The sequence below is a fragment of the Mycteria americana genome, unplaced genomic scaffold (genome assembly GCF_035582795.1).
Source record: "Mycteria americana isolate JAX WOST 10 ecotype Jacksonville Zoo and Gardens unplaced genomic scaffold, USCA_MyAme_1.0 Scaffold_38, whole genome shotgun sequence".
Taxonomy (NCBI): domain Eukaryota; kingdom Metazoa; phylum Chordata; class Aves; order Ciconiiformes; family Ciconiidae; genus Mycteria; species Mycteria americana.
The window spans coordinates 1,046,548-1,060,982 of NW_027445625.1; positions in this window are offsets into that span (position 1 = coordinate 1,046,548).

The following is a 14,435-nucleotide window of genomic DNA, read 5'->3' on the forward strand; positions in this document are numbered from 1 at the left end:
GCTGGACGTTTCTAATTTGGCAGCCGGGCTCTGCCAGAGTCACATAGGTATTGTTGCATCATAACCAACCAAGGCATTTGCAGAGCGCGAATGTCTGTGCGGCAGCGAATGCAGTTCCAAGGGACAGTGAAAACCAGGTAGAGCTTTCAGTGCTGGCAGCTTTCGTGTGGGCGCTATCGCTGGACGTTTCGAATTTGGCAGCCGGGCTCTGCCAGAGTCACATAGGCATTGTTGCATCATAGCCAACCAAGGCTTTTGCAGAGCGCGAATGTCTGTGCGGCAGCGAATGCAGTTCCAAGGGACAGTGAAAACCAGGTAGACCTTTCATGCTGGCAGCTTTCGTCTGGGCGCAATCGCGGGACGTTTCGAATTTGGCAGCTGGGCTCTGCCAGAGTCACATAGGCATTGTTGCATCATAACCAACCAAAGCTCTTGCAGAGCGCGAATGTCTGTGCGGCAGCGAATGCAGTTCCAAGGGACAGTGAAAACCAGGTAGAGCTTTCAGTGCTGGCAGCTTTCGTGTGGGCGCAATCGCTGGACGTTTTGAATTTGGCAGCCGGGCTCTGCCAGAGTCACGTAGGCATTGTTGCATCATAAACAATCAAAGCTCTTGCAGAGCGCGAATGTCTGTGCGGCAGCGAATGCAGTTCCAAGGGACAGTGAAAACCAGGTAGAGCTTTCAGTGCTGGCAGCTTTCGTGTGGGCGCAATCGCTGGACGTTTCGAATTTGGCAGCCGGGCTCTGCGACAGTCACATAGGCATTGTTGCATCATAACCAACCAAAGGTTTTGCAGAGCGCGAATGTCTGTGCGGCAGCAAATGCAGTTCCAAGGGACAGTGAAAACCAGGTAGAGCTTGCAGTGCTGGCAGCTTTCGTGTGGGCGCAATCTCTGGACGTTTCGAATTTGGCAGCTGGGCTCTGCCAGAGTCACATAGGCATTGTTGCATCATAAGTAACCAAGGCTTTTGCAGAGCGCGAATGTCTGTGCGGCAGCGAATGCAGTTCCAAGGGACAGTGAAAACCAGGTAGACCTTTCATGCTGGCAGCATTCGTGTGGGCGTAATCGCTGGATGTTTCGAATTTGGCAGCCGGACTCTGCGAGTGTCACATAGGCATTGTTGCATCATAACTAACCAAGGCTTTTGCAGAGCGCGAATGTCTGTGCGGCAGCGAATGCAGTTCCAAGGGACAGTGAAAACCAGGTAGACCTTTCAGTGCTGGCAGCTTTCGTGTGGACGCAATCGCTGGACGTTTCGAATTTGGCAGCCGGGTTCTGCGACAGTCACATAGGCATTGTTGCATCATAACCAACCAAAGCTCTTGCAGAGCGCGAATGTCTGTGCGGCAGCGAATGCAGTTCCAAGGGACAGTGAAAACCAGGTAGAGCTTTCAGTGCTGGCATCTTTCGTGTGGACTCTGTCACTGGACGTTTCGAATTTGGCAGCCGGGCTCTGCGACAGTCACATAGGCATTGTTGCATCATAACCAACCAAAGCTGTTGCAGAGCACGAATGTCTGTGCGGCAGCGAATGCAGTTCCAAGGGACAGTGAAAACCAGGTAGAGCTTTCAGTGCTGGCAGCTTTCGTGTGGGCGCTATCGCTGGACGTTTCGAATTTGGCAGCCGGGCTCTGCCAGAGGCACATAGGCATTGTTGCATCATAGCCAACCAAGGCATTTGCAGAGCGCGAATGTCTGTGCGGAAGCGAATGCAGTTCCAAGGGACAGTGAAAACCAGGTAGAGCTTGCAGTGCTGGCAGCTTTCGTGTGGGCGCTATCGCTGGACGTTTCGAATTTGGCAGCCGGACTCTGCGAGTGTCACATAGGCATTGTTGCATCATAACTAACCAAGGCTTTTGCAGAGCGCGAATGTCTGTGCGGCAGCGAATGCAGTTCCAAGGGACAGTGAAAACCAGGTAGACCTCTCAGTACTGGCAGCTTTCGCCTGGGCGCAATCGCGGGACGTTTCGAATTTGGCAGCTGGGCTCTGCCAGAGTCACGTAGGCATTGTTGCATCATAAACAACCAAGGCTTTTGCAGAGCGCGAATGTCTGTGCGGCAGCGAATGCAGTTCCAAGGGACAGTGAAAACCAGGTAGACCTTTCAGTGCTGGCAGCTTTCGTGTGGGCGCAATCGCTGGACGTTTCGAATTTGGCAGCCGGGCTCTGCCAGAGTCACGTAGGCATTGTTGCAACATAAACAATCAAATCTCTTGCAGAGCGCGAATGTCTGTGCGGCAGCGAATGCAGTTCCAAGGGACAGTGAAAACCAGGTAGAGCTTTCAGTGCTGGCAGCTTTCGTGTGGACGCAATCGCTGGACGTTTCGAATTTGGCAGCCGGGCTCTGCGACAGTCACATAGGCATTGTTGCATCATAACCAACCAAAGCTATTGCAGAGCGCGAATGTCTGTGCGGCAGCGAATGCAGTTCCAAGGGACAGTGAAAACCAGGTAGAGCTTTCAGTGCTGGCAGCTTTCGTGTGGGCGCAATCGCGGGACGTTTCGAATTTGGCAGCTGGGCTCTGCCAGAGTCACATAGGCATTGTTGCATCATAACTAACCAAGGCTTTTGCAGAGCACGAATGTCTGTGCGGCAGCGAATGCAGTTCCAAGGGACAGTGAAAACCAGGTAGACCTTTCATGCTGGCAGCATTCGTGTGGGCGTAATCGCTGGACTTTTCGAATTTGGCAGCCGGGCTCTGCGACAGTCACATAAGCATTGTTGCATCATACCCAACCAAACATCTTGCAGAGGGCGAATGTCTGTGCGGCAGCGAATGCAGTTCCAAGGGACAGTGAAAACCAGGTAGAGCTTTCAGTGCTGGCATCTTTCGTGTGGACTCAATCGCTGGACGTTTCGAATTTGGCAGCCGGGCTCTGCGACAGTCACATAGGCATTGTTGCATCATAACCAACCAAAGCTCTTGCAGAGCGCAAATGTCTGTGTGGCAGCGAATGCAGTTCCAAGGGACAGTGAAAACCAGGTAGAGCTTTCAGTGCTGGCAGCTTTCGTGTGGGCGCAATCGCGGGACGTTTCGAATTTGGCAGCCGGGCTCTGCGACAGTCACATAGGCATTGTTGCATCATAACCAACCAAGGCATTTGCAGAGCGCGAATGTCTGTGCGGCAGCGAATGCAGTTCCAAGGGACAGTGAAAACCAGGTAGACCTTTCAGTGCTGGCAGCTTTCGTGTGGGCGCAATCGCTGGACGTTTCGAATTTGGCAGCCGGGCTCTGCCAGAGTCACGTAGGCATTGTTGCAACATAAACAATCAAATCTCTTGCAGAGCGCGAATGTCTGTGCGGCAGCGAATGCAGTTCCAAGGGACAGTGAAAACCAGGTAGAGCTTTCAGTGCTGGCAGCTTTCGTGTGGACGCAATCGCTGGACGTTTCGAATTTGGCAGCCGGGCTCTGCGACAGTCACATAGGCATTGTTGCATCATAACCAACCAAAGCTATTGCAGAGCGCGAATGTCTGTGCGGCAGCGAATGCAGTTCCAAGGGACAGTGAAAACCAGGTAGAGCTTTCAGTGCTGGCAGCTTTCGTGTGGGCGCAATCGCGGGACGTTTCGAATTTGGCAGCTGGGCTCTGCCAGAGTCACATAGGCATTGTTGCATCATAACTAACCAAGGCTTTTGCAGAGCACGAATGTCTGTGCGGCAGCGAATGCAGTTCCAAGGGACAGTGAAAACCAGGTAGACCTTTCATGCTGGCAGCATTCGTGTGGGCGTAATCGCTGGACTTTTCGAATTTGGCAGCCGGGCTCTGCGACAGTCACATAAGCATTGTTGCATCATACCCAACCAAACATCTTGCAGAGGGCGAATGTCTGTGCGGCAGCGAATGCAGTTCCAAGGGACAGTGAAAACCAGGTAAAGCTTTCAGTGCTGGCATCTTTCGTGTGGACTCAATCGCTGGACGTTTCGAATTTGGCAGCCGGGCTCTGCGACAGTCACATAGGCATTGTTGCATCATAACCAACCAAAGCTCTTGCAGAGCGCAAATGTCTGTGTGGCAGCGAATGCAGTTCCAAGGGACAGTGAAAACCAGGTAGAGCTTTCAGTGCTGGCAGCTTTCGTGTGGGCGCAATCGCGGGACGTTTCGAATTTGGCAGCCGGGCTCTGCGACAGTCACATAGGCATTGTTGCATCATAACCAACCAAGGCATTTGCAGAGCGCGAATGTCTGTGCGGCAGCGAATGCAGTTCCAAGGGACAGTGAAAACCAGGTAGAGCTTTCAGTGCTGGCAGCTTTCGTGTGGGCGCAATCGCTGGACGTTTTGAATTTGGCAGCCGGGCTCTGCCAGAGTCACGTAGGCATTGTTGCATCATAAACAATCAAAGCTCTTGCGGAGCGCGAATGTCTGTGCGGCAGCGAATGCAGTTCCAAGGGACAGTGAAAACCAGGTAGACCTTTCAGTGCTGGCAGCTTTCGTGTGGGCGCAATCGCTGGACGTTTCGAATTTGGCAGCCGGGCTCTTCGAAAGTCACATAGGCATTGTTGCATCATAACCAACCAAAGCTCTTGCAGAGCGCAAATGTCTGTGCGGCAGCGAATGCAGTTCCAAGGGACAGTGAAAACCAGGTAGAGCTTTCAGTGCTGGCATCTTTCGTGTGGGCGCAAACGCTGGACGTTTCGAATTTGGCAGCCGGGCTCAGCCAGAGTCACATAGGCATTGTTGCATCATAACCAACCAAAGCTTTTGCATAGCGTGAATGTCTGTGCGGCAGCGAATGCAGTTCCAAGGGACAGTGAAAACCAGGTAGAGCTTTCAGTGCTGGGAGCTTTCGTGTGGGCGCAATCTCTGGACGTTTCGAATTTGGCAGCCGGGCTCTGCGACAGTCACATAGACATTGTTGCATCATAACCAACCAAGGCATTTGCAGAGCGCGAATGTCTGTGCGGCAGCGAATGCAGTTCCAAGGGACAGTGAAAACCAGGTAGAGCTTGCAGTGCTGGCAGCTTTCGTGTGGGCGCTATCGCTGGACGTTTCGAATTTGGCAGCCGGGCTCCGCCAGAGTCACATAGGCATTGTTGCATCATAGCCAACCAAGGCATTTGCAGACCGCGAATGTCTGTGCGGCAGCGAATGCAGTTCCAAGGGACAGTGAAAACCAGGTAGAGCTTGCAGTGCTGGCAGCTTTCGTGTGGGCGCTATCGCTGGACGTTTCGAATTTGGCAGCTGGACTCTGCCAGAGTCACGTAGGCATTGTTGCATCATAAACAACCAAGGCTTTTGCAGAGCGCGAATGTCTGTGCGGCAGCGAATGCAGTTCCAAGGGACAGTGAAAACCAGGTAGACCTTTCAGTGCTGGCAGCTTTCGTGTGGACGCAATCGCTGGACGTTTCGAATTTGGCACCCGGGCTCTGCGACAGTCACATAAGCATTGTTGCATCATAACCAACCAAAGCTCTTGCAGAGCGCGAATGTCTGTGCGGCAGCGAATGCAGTTCCAAGGGACAGTGAAAACCAGGTAGAGCTTTCAGTGCTGGCAGCTTTCGTGTGGGCGCAATCGCTGGACGTTTCGAATTTGGCAGCCGGGCTCTGCGACAGTCACATAGGCATTGTTGCATCATAACCAACCAAAGGTTTTGCAGAGCGCGAATGTCTGTGTGGCAGCGAATGCAGTTCCAAGGGACAGTGAAAACCAGGTAGAGCTTGCAGTGCTGGCAGCTTTCGTGTGGGCGCAATCTCTGGACGTTTCGAATTTGGCAGCTGGGCTCTGCCAGAGTCACATAGGCATTGTTGCATCATAACTAACCAAGGCTTTTGCAGAGCGCGAATGTCTGTGCGGCAGCGAATGCAGTTCCAAGGGACAGTGAAAACCAGGTAGACCTTTCATGCTGGCAGCATTCGTGTGGGCGTAATCGCTGGACGTTTCGAATTTGGCAGCCGGACTCTGCGAGTGTCACGTAGGCATTGTTGCATCATAACTAACCAAAGGTTTTGCAGAGCGCGAATGTCTGTGCGGCAGCGAATGCAGTTCCAAGGGACAGTGAAAACCAGGTAGACCTCTCAGTACTGGCAGCTTTCGTCTGGGCGCAATCGCGGGACGTTTCGAATTTGGCAGCTGGGCTCTGCCAGAGTCACGTAGGCATTGTTGCATCATAAACAACCAAGGCTTTTGCAGAGCGCGAATGTCTGTGAGGCAGCGAATGCAGTTCCAAGGGACAGTGAAAACCAGGTAGAGCTTTCAGTGCTGGCAGCTTTCGTGTGGACGCAATCGCTGGACGTTTCGAATTTGGCAGCCGGGTTCTGCGACAGTCACATAGGCATTGTTGCATCATAACCAACCAAAGCTCTTGCAGAGCGCGAATGTCTGTGCGGCAGCGAATGCAGTTCCAAGGGACAGTGAAAACCAGGTAGAACTTTCAGTGCTGGCAGCTTTCGTGTGGGCGCAATCTCTGGACGTTTTGAATTTGGCAGCCGGGCTCTGCCAGAGTCACGTACGCATTGTTGCATCATAAACAATCAAAGCTCTTGCAGAGCGCGAATGTCTGTGCGGCAGCGAATGCAGTTCCAAGGGACAGTGAAAACCAGGTAGACCTTTCAGTGCTGGCAGCTTTCGTGTGGACGCAATCGCTGGACGTTTCGAATTTGGCAGCCGGGCTCTGCGACAGTCACATAGGCATTGTTGCATCATAACCAACAAAAGCTATTGCAGAGCGCGAATGTCTGTGCGGCAGCGAATGCAGTTCCAAGGGACAGTGAAAACCAGGTAGAGCTTTCAGTGCTGGCAGCTTTCGTGTGGGCGCAATCGCGGGACGTTTCGAATTTGGCAGCTGGGCTCTGCCAGAGTCACGTAGGCATTGTTGCATCATAAACAACCAAAGCTTTTGCAGAGCGCGAATGTCTGTGCGGCAGCGAATGCAGTTCCAAGGGACAGTGAAAACCAGGTAGACCTTTCATGCTGGCAGCATTCGTGTGGGCGTAATCGCTGGACGTTTTGAATTTGGCAGCCGGGCTCTGCGACAGTCACATAAGCATTGTTGCATCATACCCAACCAAACATCTTGCAGAGGGCGAATGTCTGTGTGGCAGCGAATGCAGTTCCAAGGGACAGTGAAAACCAGGTAGAGCTTTCAGTGCTGGCATCTTTCGTGTGGACTCACTCGCTGGACGTTTCGAATTTGGCAGCCGGGCTCTGCGAGTGTCACATAGGCATTGTTGCATCATAACCAACCAAAGCTGTTGCAGAGCACGAATGTCTGTGCGGCAGCGAATGCAGTTCCAAGGGACAGTGAAAACCAGGTAGACCTTTCAGTGCTGGGAGCTTTCGTGTGGGCGCAATCTCTGGACGTTTCGAATTTGGCAGCCGGGCTCTGCGACAGTCACATAGGCATTGTTGCATCATAGCCAACCAAGGCATTTGCAGAGCGCGAATGTCTGTGCGGCAGCGAATGCAGTTCCAAGGGACAGTGAAAACCAGGTAGAGCTTGCAGTGCTGGCAGCTTTCGTGTGGGCGCTATCGCTGGACGTTTCGAATTTGGCAGCCGGACTCTGCGAGTGTCACATAGGCATTGTTGCATCATAACTAACCAAGGCTTTTGCAGAGCGCGAATGTCTGTGCGGCAGCGAATGCAGTTCCAAGGGACAGTGAAAACCAGGTAGACCTCTCAGTACTGGCAGCTTTCGTCTGGGCGCAATCACGGGACGTTTCGAATTTGGCAGCTGGGATCTGCCAGAGTCACGTAGGCATTGTTGCATCATAAACAACCAAGGCTTTTGCAGAGCGCGAATGTCTGTGCGGCAGCGAATGCAGTTCCAAGGGACAGTGAAAACCAGGTAGACCTTTCAGTGCTGGCAGCTTTCGTGTGGACGCAATCGCTGGACGTTTCGAATTTGGCAGCCGGGCTCTGCGACAGTCACATAGGCATTGTTGCATCATAACCAACCAAAGCTCTTGCAGAGCGCGAATGTCTGTGCGGCAGCGAATGCAGTTCCAAGGGACAGTGAAAACCAGGTAGAGCTTTCAGTGCTGGCAGCTTTCGTGTGGGCGCAATCGCTGGACGTTTCGAATTTGGCAGCCGGGCTCTGCCAGAGTCACGTAGGCATTGTTGCATCATAAACAATCAAAGCTCTTGCAGAGCGCGAATGTCTGTGCGGCAGCGAATTCAGTTCCAAGGGACAGTGAAAACCAGGTAGAGCTTTCAGTGCTGGCAGCTTTCGTGTGGGCGCAATCGCTGGACGTTTCGAATTTGGCAGCTGGGCTCTGCCAGAGTCACATAGGCATTGTTGCATCATAAACAACCAAGGCTTTTGCAGAGCGCGAATGTCTGTGCGGCAGCGAATGCAGTTCCAAGGGACAGTGAAAACCAGGTAGACCTTTCATGCTGGCAGCATTCGTGTGGGCGTAATCGCTGGACGTTTTGAATTTGGCAGCCGGGCTCTGCGACAGTCACATAAGCATTGTTGCATCATACCCAACCAAACATCTTGCAGAGGGCGAATGTCTGTGCGGCGGCGAATGTCTGTGCGGCCGCGAATGCAGTTCCAAGGGACAGTGAAAACCAGGTAGAGCTTTCAGTGCTGGCATCTTTCGTGTGGACTCAATCGCTGGACGTTTCGAATTTGGCAGCCGGGCTCTGCGACAGTCACATAGGCATTGTTGCATCATAACCAACCAAAGCTCTTGCAGAGCGCAAATGTCTGTGTGGCAGCGAATGCAGTTCCAAGGGACAGTGAAAACCAGGTAGAGCTTTCAGTGCTGGCAGCTTTCGTGTGGGCGCAATCGCTGGACGTTTCAAATTTGGCAGCCGGGCTCTGCGACAGTCACATAGGCATTGTTGCATCATAACCAACCAAGGCATTTGCAGAGCGCGAATGTCTGTGCTGCAGCGAATGCAGTTCCAAGGGACAGTGAAAACCAGGTAGACCTTTCAGTGCTGGCAGCTTTCGTGTGGACGCAATCTCTGGACGTTTCGAATTTGGCAGCCGGGCTGTGCCAGAGTCACATAGGCATTGTTGCATCATAGCCAACCAAGGCATTTGCAGAGCGCGAATGTCTGTGCGGCAGCGAATGCAGTTCCAAGGGACAGTGAAAACCAGGTAGAGCTTGCAGTGCTGGCAGCTTTCGTGTGGGCGCAATCTCTGGACGTTTCGAATTTGGCAGCCGGGCTCTGCCAGAGTCACATAGGAATTGTTGCATCATAACCAACCAAGGAATTTGCAGAGCGCGAATGTCTGTGTGGCAGCGAATGCAGTTCCAAGGGACAGTGAAAACCAGGTAGAGCTTGCAGTGCTGGCAGCTTTCGTGTGGGCGCTATCGCTGGACGTTTCGAATTTGGCAGCCGGACTCTGCGAGTGTCACATAGGCATTGTTGCATCATAACTAACCAAGGCTTTTGCAGAGCGCGAATGTCTGTGCGGCAGCGAATGCAGTTCCAAGGGACAGTGAAAACCAGGTAGACCTTTCAGTGCTGGCAGCTTTCGTGTGGGCGTAATCGCTGGACGTTTCGAATTTGGCAGCCGGGCTCTGCGACAGTCACATAGGCATTCTTGCATCATAACCAACAAAATATCTTGCAGAGAGCGAATGTCTGTGCGGCAGCGAATGCAGTTCCAAGGGACAGTGAAAACCAGGTAGAGCTTTCAGTGCTGGCAGCTTTCGTGTGGGCGCAATCGCTGGACGTTGAGAATTTGGCAGCCGGGCTCTGCCAGAGTCACATAGGCATTGTTGCATCATAAACAATCAAAGCTCTTGCAGAGCGCGAATTTCTGTGCGGCAGCGAATGCAGTTCCAAGGGACAGTTAAAACCAGGTAGAGCTTTCAGTGCTGGCAGCTTTCGTGTGGGCGCAATCGCTGGACGTTTCGAATTTGGCAGCCGGGCTCTGCGACAGTCACATAGGCATTGTTGCATCATAACCAACCAAAGGTTTTGCAGAGCGCGAATGTCTCTGCGGCAGCGAATGCAGTTCCAAGGGACAGTGAAAACCAGGTAGAGCTTTTTTCGTGTGGGCGCAATCGCTGGACGTTTCGAATTTGGCAGCCGGGTTCTGCGACAGTCACATAGGCATTGTTGCATCATAACCAACCAAGGCATTTGCAGAGCGCGAATGTCTGTGCGGCAGCGAATGCAGTTCCAAGGGACAGTGAAAACCAGGTAGACCTTTCAGTGCTGGCAGCTTTCGTGTGGGCGCAATCGCGGGACGTTTCGAATTTGGCAGCTGGGCTCTGCCAGAGTCACATAGGCATTGTTACATCATAACTAACCAAGGCTTTTGCAGAGCGCGAATGTCTGTGCGGCAGCGAATGCAGTTCCAAGGGACAGTGAAAACCAGGTAGAGCTTTCAGTGCTGGCAGCTTTCGTGTGGGCGCAATCGCTGGACGTTTCGAATTTGGCAGCCGGGCTCTTCGACAGTCACATAGGCATTGTTGCATCATAACCAACCAAGGCTCTTGCAGAGCGCAAATGTCTGTGCGGCAGCGAATGCAGTTCCAAGGGACAGTGAAAACCAGGTAGAGCTTTCAGTGCTGGCAGCTTTCGTGTGGGCGCAATCGCTGGACGTTTCGAATTTGGCAGCCGGGCTCGGCCAGAGTCACATAGGCATTGTTGCATCATAACCAACCAAAGCTTTTGCATAGCGTGAATGTCTGTGCGGCAGCGAATGCAGTTCCAAGGGACAGTGAAAACCAGGTAGACCTTTCAGTGCTGGGAGCTTTCGTGTGGGCGCAATCTCTGGACGTTTCGAATTTGGCAGCCGGGCTCTGCGACAGTCACATAGGCATTGTTGCATCATAACCAACCAAAGCTCTTGCAGAGCGCGAATGTCTGTGCGGCAGCGAATGCAGTTCCAAGGGACAGTGAAAACCAGGTAGAGCTTTCAGTGCTGGCAGCTTTCGTGTGGGCGCAATCGCTGGACGTTTTGAATTTGGTAGCCGGGCTCTGCCAGAGTCACGTAGGCATTGTTGCATCATAAACAATCAAAGCTCTTGCAGAGCGCGAATGTCTGTGCGGCAGCGAATGCAGTTCCAAGGGACAGTGAAAACCAGGTAGAGCTTTCAGTGCTGGCAGCTTTCGTGTGGGCGCAATCGCTGGACGTTTCGAATTTGGCAGCCGGGCTCTGCGACAGTCACATAGGCATTGTTGCATCATAACCAACCAAGGCATTTGCAGAGCGCGAATGTCTGTGCTGCAGCGAATGCAGTTCCAAGGGACAGTGAAAACCAGGTAGACCTTTCAGTGCTGGCAGCTTTCGTCTGGGCGCAATCTCTGGACGTTTCGAATTTGGCAGCCGGGCTCTGCCAGAGTCACATAGGCATTGTTGCATCATAGCCAACCAAGGCATTTGCAGAGCGCGAATGTCTGTGCGGCAGCGAATGCAGTTCCAAGGGACAGTGAAAACCAGGTAGAGCTTGCAGTGCTGGCAGCTTTCGTGTGGGCGCAATCGCTGGACGTTTCGAATTTGGCAGCCGGGCTCTGCCAGAGTCACATAGGAATTGTTGCATCATAACCAACCAAGGAATTTGCAGAGCGCGAATGTCTGTGTGGCAGCGAATGCAGTTCCAAGGGACAGTGAAAACCAGGTAGAGCTTGCAGTGCTGGCAGCTTTCGTGTGGGCGCTATCGCTGGACGTTTCGAATTTGGCAGCCGGACTCTGCGAGTGTCACATAGGCATTGTTGCATCATAACTAACCAAGGCTTTTGCAGAGCGCGAATGTCTGTGCAGCAGCGAATGCAGTTCCAAGGGACAGTGAAAACCAGGTAGAGCTTTCAGGCTGGCAGCTTTCGTGTGGGCGTAATCGCTGGACGTTTCGAATTTGGCAGCCGGGCTCTGCGACAGTCACATAGGCATTCTTGCATCATAACCAACAAAATATCTTGCAGAGAGCGAATGTCTGTGCGGCAGCGAATGCAGTTCCAAGGGACAGTGAAAACCAGGTAGAGCTTTCAGTGCTGGCAGCTTTCGTGTGGGCGCAATCGCGGGACGTTTCGAATTCGGCAGCCGGGCTCTGCCAGAGTCACGTAGGCATTGTTGCATCATAAACAATCAAAGCTCTTGCAGAGCGCGAATGTCTGTGCGGCAGCGAATGCAGTTCCAAGGGACAGTGAAAACCAGGTAGAGCTTTCAGTGCTGGCAGCTTTCGTGTGGGCGCAATTGCTGGACGTTTCGAATTTGGCAGCCGGGCTCTGCGACAGTCACATAGGCATTGTTGCATCATAACCAACCAAGGCATTTGCAGAGCGCGAATGTCTGTGCGGCAGCGAATGCAGTTCCAAGGGACAGTGAAAACCAGGTAGAGCTTTCAGTGCTGGCAGCTTTCGTGTGGGCGCTATCGCTGGACGTTTCGAATTTGGCAGCCGGGCTCTGCCAGATTCACATAGGCATTGTTGCATCATAGCCAACCAAGGCATTTGCAGAGCGCGAATGTCTGTGCGGCAGCGAACGCAGTTCCAAGGGACAGTGAAAACCAGGTAGACCTTGCAGTGCTGGCAGCTTTCGTGTGGGCGCAATCGCGGGACGTTTCGAATTTGGCAGCTGGGCTCTGCCAGAGTCACGTAGGCATTGTTGCATCATAAACAACCAAGGCTTTTGCAGAGCGCGAATGTCTGTGCGGCAGCGAATGCAGTTCCAAGGGACAGTGAAAACCAGGTAGACCTTTCAGTGCTGGCAGCTTTCGTGTGGACGCAATCGCTGGACGTTTCGAATTTGGCAGCCGGGCTCTGCGACAGTCACATAGGCATTGTTGCATCATAACCAACCAAAGCTCTTGCAGAGCGCGAATGTCTGTGCGGCAGCGAATGCAGTTCCAAGGGACAGTGAAAACCAGGTAGAGCTTTCAGTGCTGGCAGCTTTCGTGTGGGCGCAATCGCTGGACGTTTTGAATTTGGCAGCCGGGCTCTGCCAGAGTCACGTAGGCATTGTTGCATCATAAACAATCAAAGCTCTTGCAGAGCGCGAATGTCTGTGCGGCAGCGAATGCAGTTCCAAGGGACAGTGAAAACCAGGTAGAGCTTGCAGTGCTGGCAGCTTTCGTGTGGGCGCAATCGCTGGACGTTTCGAATTTGGCAGCCGGGCTCTGCCAGAGTCACATAGGCATTGTTGCATCATAACCAACCAAAGGTTTTGCAGAGCGCGAATGTCTGTGCGGCAGCGAATGCAGTTCCAAGGGACAGTGAAAACCAGGTAGAGCTTGCAGTGCTGGCAGCTTTCGTGTGGGCGCAATCTCTGGACGTTTCGAATTTGTCAGCTGGGCTCTGCCAGAGTCACATAGGCATTGTTGCATCATAACTAACCAAGGCTTTTGCAGAGCGCGAATGTCTGTGCGGCAGCGAATGCAGTTCCAAGGGACAGTGAAAACCAGGTAGACCTTTCATGCTGGCAGCATTCGTGTGGGCGTAATCGCTGGACGTTTCGAATTTGGCAGCCGGGCTCTGCGAGTGTCACATAGGCATTGTTGCATCACAACTAACCAAGGCTTTTGCAGAGCGCGAATGTCTGTGCGGCAGCGAATGCAGTTCCAAGGGACAGTGAAAACCAGGTAGAGCTTTCAGTGCTGGCATCTTTCGTGTGGACTCAGTCGCTGGACGTTTCGAATTTGGCAGCCGGGAACTGCGACAGTCACATAGGCATTGTTGCATCATAACCAACCAAGGCAGTTGCATAGCGCGAATGTCTGTGCGGCAGCGAATGCAGTTCCAAGGGACAGTGAAAACCAGGTAGAGCTTTCAGTGCTGGCAGCTTTCGTGTGGGCGCTATCGCTGGACGTTTCGAATTTGGCAGCCGGGCTCTGCCAGAGTCACATAGGCATTGTTGCATCATAGCCAACCAAGGCATTTGCAGAGAGCGAATGTCTGTGCGGCAGCGAATGCAGTTCCAAGGGACAGTGAAAACCAGGTAGAGCTTGCAGTGCTGGCAGCTTTCGTGTGGGCGCTATCGCTGGAAGTTTCGAATTTGGCAGCCGGACTCTGCGAGTGTCACATAGGCATTGTTGCATCATAACTAACCAAGGGTTTTGCAGAGCGCGAATGTCTGTGCGGCAGCGAATGCAGTTCCAAGGGACAGTGAAAACCAGGTAGACCTCTCAGTACTGGCAGCTTTCGTCTGGGCGCAATCGCGGGACGTTTCGAATTTGGCAGCTGGGCTCTGCCAGAGTCACGTAGGCATTGTTGCATCATAAACAACCAAGGCTTTTGCAGAGCGCGAATGTCTGTGCGGCAGCGAATGCAGTTCCAAGGGACAGTGAAAACCAGGTAGACCTTTCAGTGCTGGCAGCTTTCGTGTGGACGCAATCGCTGGACGTTTCGAATTTGGCAGCCGGGCTCTGCGACAGTCACATAGGCATTGTTGCATCATAACCAACCAAAGGTTTTGCAGAGCGCAAATGTCTGTGCGGCAGCGAATGCAGTTCCAAGGGACAGTGAAAACCAGGTAGAGCTTGCAGTGCTGGCAGCTTTCGTGTGGGCGCAATCTCTGGACGTTTCGAATTTGGC